Source organism: Oncorhynchus mykiss, chromosome 10, assembly GCF_013265735.2.
Source record: "Oncorhynchus mykiss isolate Arlee chromosome 10, USDA_OmykA_1.1, whole genome shotgun sequence".
NCBI classification, from domain to species: Eukaryota; Metazoa; Chordata; class Actinopteri; order Salmoniformes; family Salmonidae; genus Oncorhynchus; species Oncorhynchus mykiss.
This window is the reverse complement of record NC_048574.1, coordinates 79,203,964-79,211,098: the sequence shown is the minus strand read 5'-3', so window position 1 is coordinate 79,211,098 and position 7,135 is coordinate 79,203,964. Positions and strand designations below refer to the sequence as shown.

The following is a 7,135-nucleotide window of genomic DNA, read 5'->3' as shown; positions in this document are numbered from 1 at the left end:
CTTCCGGGTTGGATGCGCGCTGTGTTAAGAAGCAGTGCGGCTTGGTTGGGTTGTGTATCGGAGGACGCATGACATTCAACCTTCGTCTCTCCCGAGCCCGTACGGGAGTTGTAGCAATGAGACAAGATAGTAGCTACTACAACAATTGGATACTACGAAATTGGGGAGAAAAAGGGGTAAAATTAAAATAAAAAAATAAAAAATATGTATTTAAATTGTAATTGTAATGACTGTACAAATCCTCACTATCAGTAGCTGTAATTTGGCAGTAAGCCCAGACTTGAGAAGGAGATATCTCAGTTTCAAGGTCTCATCTTAGAGCGAAAAAGGTGTTTCTGACACCTGTGTCTATTCAATATCTGACACTATCACCTCTATTCAATATCTGACACTAGCACCTCTATTCAATATCTGACACCATCACCTCTATTCAATATCTGACACCAGCACCTCTATTCAATATCTGACACCAGCACCTCTATTCAATATCTGACACTAGCACCTCTATTCAATATCTGACACCATCACCTCTATTCAATATCTGACACCAGCACCTCTATTCAATATCTGACACTATCACCTCTATTCAATATCTGACACTATCACCTCTATTCAATATCTGACACTATCACCTCTATTCAATATCTGACACTATCACCTCTATTCAATATCTGACACTATCACCTCTATTCAATATCTGACACCAGCACCTCTATTCAATATCTGACACTTGCGTCTCTATTCAAGCTACAACCGAGATAGTAGAGCTGCGCATCGATTTGACTGGTGTCGTAACGCAGCCGTGTTCCTGCCTCTGACTGCCATCGTCCTCACTGAGCCCAGCCTAACTTCTCCAGTCCGGCAACACTACTGCTGTACCTCGGAGTAAAGCCGCTTTTTGAGCGTCAAACCAGCAGACTAATCGAGCTAACATAACCGTCACCCTGATTCCTCTGTCCCCTTTTGTTACATATCATAATATCATCGGTCGTACACAATATCATCGTATAGCGTAACGACCCTGGGTTTATAAGCGTGGATAGCGACTTTCTGCTTGAGCATGTTTTTGGGTCACAGTCGATAGCGCGCTGGACTTCGGGCTAGAAGGTCGAGGGTTCGAGTCCTGCTCCCTGCCTGTTTCATTACGTTATATTTTACTATCGTTATATTTCTGTGGTACAGAAATTATCTGACAGTTCCAAACTCGATCAGAAGCTTTTCTAAATGTTATTCAAGTAGTATAATTGCCATTTGCAAGTACCTATTAAAAGTAATATATTGGAATTATTATTTGGAGCTCTCTCACATAGGTCAGTAGGTCTACATAGTACACAGAGGTAGTCAGTATAACAGTCCACATGGAACAAATAAAACATTTATAAAATCCTCTATGACGTCCTTTCTTTTCTTCGTGTTCAGCTCCAGGTTGTTTCCGCTGCACGTCTTATCTGTCTAGAGGCGGTCTCGTCGTTGTTATTGACGAGACGCAGGGACGTCGCTAGGCCTATTTTAGGGGGGGGCTTCTGCTTTGTTCTTGCGTATTGTGCAGTTGATAATTAAAATACCTGTATGCCTATGGATGTGCAGCTAGCCGATCAGTGCATGGACCAAAACACTTGGTGTGTACATATTAGTTCAGAACCTGGGTATGAACCACAGCTCTCATAGCAAGGTTGTATCAACTTCAAAACAGCCTGAAGGACACTAACGAAGCCTATGGATTGAGTAGAATATAATATAACTTTGTGCCAAGGATGCAAGTCGTATATACATGTAGTTATGACCATGCATGAGATCCCCACATTGTAGCCTGTACATTTAATAGGTTCACTGATCATGTACGCTTCCTTAGCAAATACAGGTGCAGTTTAGGTGTGAATGTCTTTGAGATGGTTCTTCAGTCGTATCCAATACCAGGAGTATCAAACTCCAGTCTTTGAATGACGCCGTGTCTGCATGTATGTATTACAATTATACACTTCAACAGTGTTTACCAGTCTTGGTCCTGGGACATCAGTGGTTACACATTGTAACTAATAGACTACAAACAGGATTTAACTAGTTAAAGGCTGATTTGTATTTCATGTATACAGAAATATATATATTTTTAAACAGTACACTACACTTCCTATGCATCATGTAAATAGCCTAAAACCAGTTCATCTCAATATCTAATGCCCTTCGTCTGCATTGATCTGATAAACACAATTAGGTGTAGTATTTCATTAAATGAGACTTAAAATTGCCCAATAGTAGAGAAAGTGAAACTCCTTAAATTCATTATACAAAATGTTAAAAAAATACATAATACATGCATTATAAATACAAGTTCAAGCTGTACTTCAATGCACATCTATCTTGTACTTCAATGCACATCTATCTTGTACTTCAATGCACATCTATCTTGTACTTCAATGCACATCTATCTTGTACTTCAATGCACATCTATCTTGTACTTCAATGCACATCTATCTTGTGTGCATTATAAAACAGGAAGAAAGAGGTGGGGAGAGGTGTAAAAGACAAAGGGAACGAGGTAAGAACACAGGAGCAGGGAAGACAGCATATGATTAATGAAACACAGTGCTACCCTAATATTCTGCTACCCTAATATTCTGCTACCCTAATTCTCTGTTCATCACTATTACATAGTCTCCTAACCAGCCTTGGGCTCTCAGTCAGCCCGAAGGTTATCTTAAGAGCGGGTGAGGTGGCATCCTCTCTCTCACATCGAAACATACCTGCAGAAAAGAGAGCCGATGGAGAGAGAGAGCATGTTTATGCCTTGTGTTTTTCATAATCGTTTAGGAGGTGAAATGCAAAAAAAATGACCTTGGATCATTAACTCTGGGACTACTGCATTTCTGTCTGTATTTCAATGTGAAGCATCTCTTTAATAATACTTCCTGTATAATATAAACTGACCTGGGATCATTAACTCTGGGACTACTACATCTCTATCTGTATTTCAATGTAAAGCATCTCTTTTAATAATACTTCCTGTTGACCTGACCAAGTGACCTCTCACCTCTGATCATGCTGTGCCCTCTATAAAGCCAGTTCAGATGCGGGAGGGGTTCACCGACACAGCTGATATAACCTAGATCAGGGCTGGTTGGTCTATGACCTAGACCAACGATTCTACTAATTAACTGCTCAACAAGACCTTAACTAGCTGAATCAGATGTGCTAAATTAGGGTTGGACTAAAAACCTACAGGACAGTAGATCTCCAGGAAGAGGGTTGGTCTAAAAACCTACAGGACAGTAGATCTCCAGGAAGAGGGTTGGTCTAAAAATTTACAGCACAGTAGATCTCCAGGAAGAGGGTTGGACTGTAAACCTACAGGACAGTAGATCTCCAGGAAGAGGGTTGGGCAGCCCTGGCCTAGAGGATTGAGGGATGAAGTGAAGGAGATACTCATTGTTATTGAGGAAATAAGGTAGTTAAAAGAGACAGTGTTCAACGGGAATCTGTGTGTGTTGCCTCACCTGGTGTCCACACTAAGTGGCTGCAGAGTACTTTATGCTGAAAAACATGCAGACACACGAGGACAAACAATATAGCTTAGTTATAGAAACAATTGAGTGTCTTGCTATTCTCCATGGTTGGCCCTCTTATTGCGACTATTTGAAGGTCGGAAAGGAGCCAGTTATATACCTGAGCCTGCATATCACAATCCATCAATCAGATTGATGCATGAGTGTGGGTTATAGGGTATCTAATTGTTCATTTTTTTTGTCACTATGGGTGACTTAAAATAGACTTGTTTTTATACAGGACGTCACACCCTTACCTAAACAGCACCCTCACCTGAGAAGTAGAAATCAAGGGGAGAAAATTGGGATTTGAATAACTGCAGTTGACATGTAACTGGTGTGAAATAGCTAGCTAGTGGTGCTCGCTAGTAGCTTTCCAAATCTGTGACATCACTCACTCAGACCTTGAAGTAGTCGTTTCCCTTGCTCTGCAAGGGCCTCGGCTTTTGTCGATGTGTGCAGAGGGTCCCTGGTTCGAGCCCAGGTAGGGGCGAGGAGAGCGACGGAAGCCAAACTGTTACACATAGCTAAGTAAATGGAAGAATACTCTTATTGCAATTCTTATTGCTCTTAAAAGAGCCGTTGGTTGTGCATAGTGTAGTCTATGGTGTTGCCAGGGAACAGCAGAGGTAGATAGTGAAGATCTCACGCGCACAGATTGCCTCTTGATGCGTTGTTGGACCCCATCCTTGAAACATCCTGCAGAGCAGCAGACTCCTCTGGGACACGGCGGCGAGCTGCACATCCCCTCCTGGTCCGCGTGTCCATCCTCATGAAGTTATGCAGGACACAGGTAGCCTTCACACAACCTGAATTCCTCCAGGAGGCAGTCCCAGATGACCCTGGTCACCCAACCTTGCAGTGAGTGCCCTAAACAGTAACTGTAGGCAATCGTTTTGAAGGAATCTCCAGTTGCAAGGTATCTGTAGGAATATGGAAGATAATGTCATTATTAAGATTTGTACATCACCGGGTCACTGTGGATTACTAAAGTATAATATCCCTTATAACAAATCATGATAACATTGGATTGACAGATGCATGTGCACACACGGGCATGTGACAATAGCAGGATCATATCAAAGGATAGCGTCACAAATGAATACATAAATAACACTTGAAGCTCTATGATAAATTGATAATTTGTATCAGCTGTGTAGTGCTAAGGCAAAAACAAAAATGTGCTCCCCCCCATTTGAGTCCCCAGGACTGAGAACCACTGCTCTTCATTGGGACCACCTCATCTGCAGACAGACTTTCACAGCCCTCTGTATCTGAAGACAGAAAACCTCACAAGAAACAGACTTCATTATGCTCAAATTAGACCTCACTGAATAGTATGTTACTATTATCTCGGTTCTCACTTGTAGGGACTGGAACTACACAAAAGTACCTGCCCTATCCACAGTTGGGGTTGCTATCCTTTCACCCTCCTCTATGGCTGTTAGCTAGCTACCTACAAATGCATTTGACGTTTTTTCTTATAAATATCAAGGTAGCTAGCTAATATGACGTCAGGTTGCTGGTGATATTTAATTCACAATAGCTAGCTATACCGTATGTAAAGTTGGCTAGCTAGCTACGTTAGCAGCTCATTTGAGTTAGCCTGCACTGTAAACGTAGCTAGTTAGCAAACAATACATCTGTTGTTTTTTTTACATTTTTGAATAGATTCTCCCAGCCATGTGGACGATTGGAAACAGGGCGGTTTTTTTTGTCACCAGGGCGTTTTAGAGCATATTACTATTTACCCTCCAATAACCACACCTCCACGCAATGTTGAATTCTTGACTGCTATATGCCGCCATATTCTCCCAGCACGACCACAAGCGAGTCACTCTTAACGGCACCCGGAAATGTATCGCCTACTCGACCAATGAGATGAGGGAGTGTGATGACAGGTAAGTCCTCCCGATCAATCATATGCTCGCAGGTAACGCTGCGTTCTCGAAATGGTAAATCTCGAGTTCAAGTTGAGGACCGGATAAAGGAATACATTCAGGAACAAGAATTGGCAACGTCACTTTTTTTTTTAAGATAACTAGTATTTAACTTTTGCTATTCTCATCTAACATGAGCTACCATAAGGGATATGAACGTGTAGTTTCCCAACAAGCCTTTCATTCTAATAGTCATACCATATTCTTGATATTCAACAGATGCACAACCTTTGGCAGGGGAAAAAACTCAGTTGAGAGAGTACAAGTCTCCCTTTCAAGTTGTGGACAGAGATAATAAATGCCACCAGACAATAAGTAAGTAAGTATCGTGGAACCATGTATTATCGGCAGATTCAACAGCGTTTAAGAAATATATTACCGTCAACCGTGTTATCTTGTGATCAAGCCATCAATGTTTTATGATTGTTGGTCTCGTACAAATGTTAGCTAACGGGTTAGCAATTAGCATGTTTGACAATTCAGTGGAAATACTACTACTATCAGCTTTTTGATAAATACGTCCTATATTATCGGCCACCTTACTATTTTGTTCAATTACAAGATATATCCGTTTAACCTTGTATCCGAGGTGTTTACGAGATAGTTAGCAAGCCTTCCGGTAAAAAAAAAAAAAGACGTCATCGCCTAATTTGCACAATTGGCCATGTTCATGTAATTGTGATTTATGCTGTAGGAGAGAGGAAGAAAGTTAATTTGTAATTCTAAATATATTTAGGGTGTTTTTTTTATACTCACTTTTTGTCTCTCCCACAATGTTATTCCTCTCTCCTAGATTACATGCCAGCATGGAACAGTGTTTCAGCGATAGCTAATGCCATGGTGGCCTCAAAAGCCTTTTACAAAAAACAACCATATATGGCAGCTTGTTTTGGGTGGAACTGTTATAAGGCTTTGCCTTTTGAGGATGTTTTTGAGTTGTCGTGTGTTTTTTTTTTTGGGGGGGGGGGCAATATACAATACAGGCAGTATGCCTGTGTATTATCTCAAATAAACAGCTTCAACTGTTAAGAGTTTTCGTTAATTAAAATCTGGTATCAGGATAAATATGACAATGAGTCACCGATTTGTATACTCTGTATTTTTTTATTTTATTAGCTAAGCAATACGTTTTTTTATTAGCTAAGCAATAAGTGGTAAATGCATTTTTTTTAATATATGGGCTCTCTGTCCCACCTCGCAGGGCAAACAGAGAACTGACTTGTTCTTGACAAAGATATTATAAATATACTCTGACAGAATTAGTTCCTGCTTCCGAGCCGGCCTGTCAGAGTAGAGACTGGGCGTGGTTATCTCACACCTGGCTCCTGTTATCTAACAAAAGACCGTTTGTTCTCGCAACACTACGTTCTGAATGTGGCCCCCTCCAACTCATTGCACAGTTCCTGTCTTCATGTTATTCTGTATTTTTCCATCATGAGAAAGGCCCATGGCCCTGATACTGTTAACAATGTTTCAAGTCAACTATGTTGCATAACACATACATCCACACAAGCCAACAGCAGATAATATTCAATCACATATATGGTAACGGGCTATAGTGCATAACACAGAATCTCACACAACCAGCCTTTGAATTCAGAGTTTGATTCCCACTCCTTTCTGTATTTTTGAGTGTACAGTTTAGACTGAGACAAG

At 41.0% G+C, this 7,135-nt stretch overlaps 1 long non-coding RNA gene across 1 annotated transcript; it reads right to left on the bottom strand.

The window, feature by feature from the left end:
- Positions 1 to 2,058: 2,058 nt before the first annotated feature.
- On the bottom strand, positions 2,059 to 3,233 carry LOC118936792. Its single transcript, XR_005034247.1, has 2 exons — positions 3,029 to 3,233; positions 2,059 to 2,741 (listed from the first exon to the last, which is right to left on the bottom strand). It is a non-coding gene; the product is annotated as an uncharacterized LOC118936792 (long non-coding RNA).
- Between the last annotated feature and the right edge of the window lie 3,902 nt (positions 3,234 to 7,135).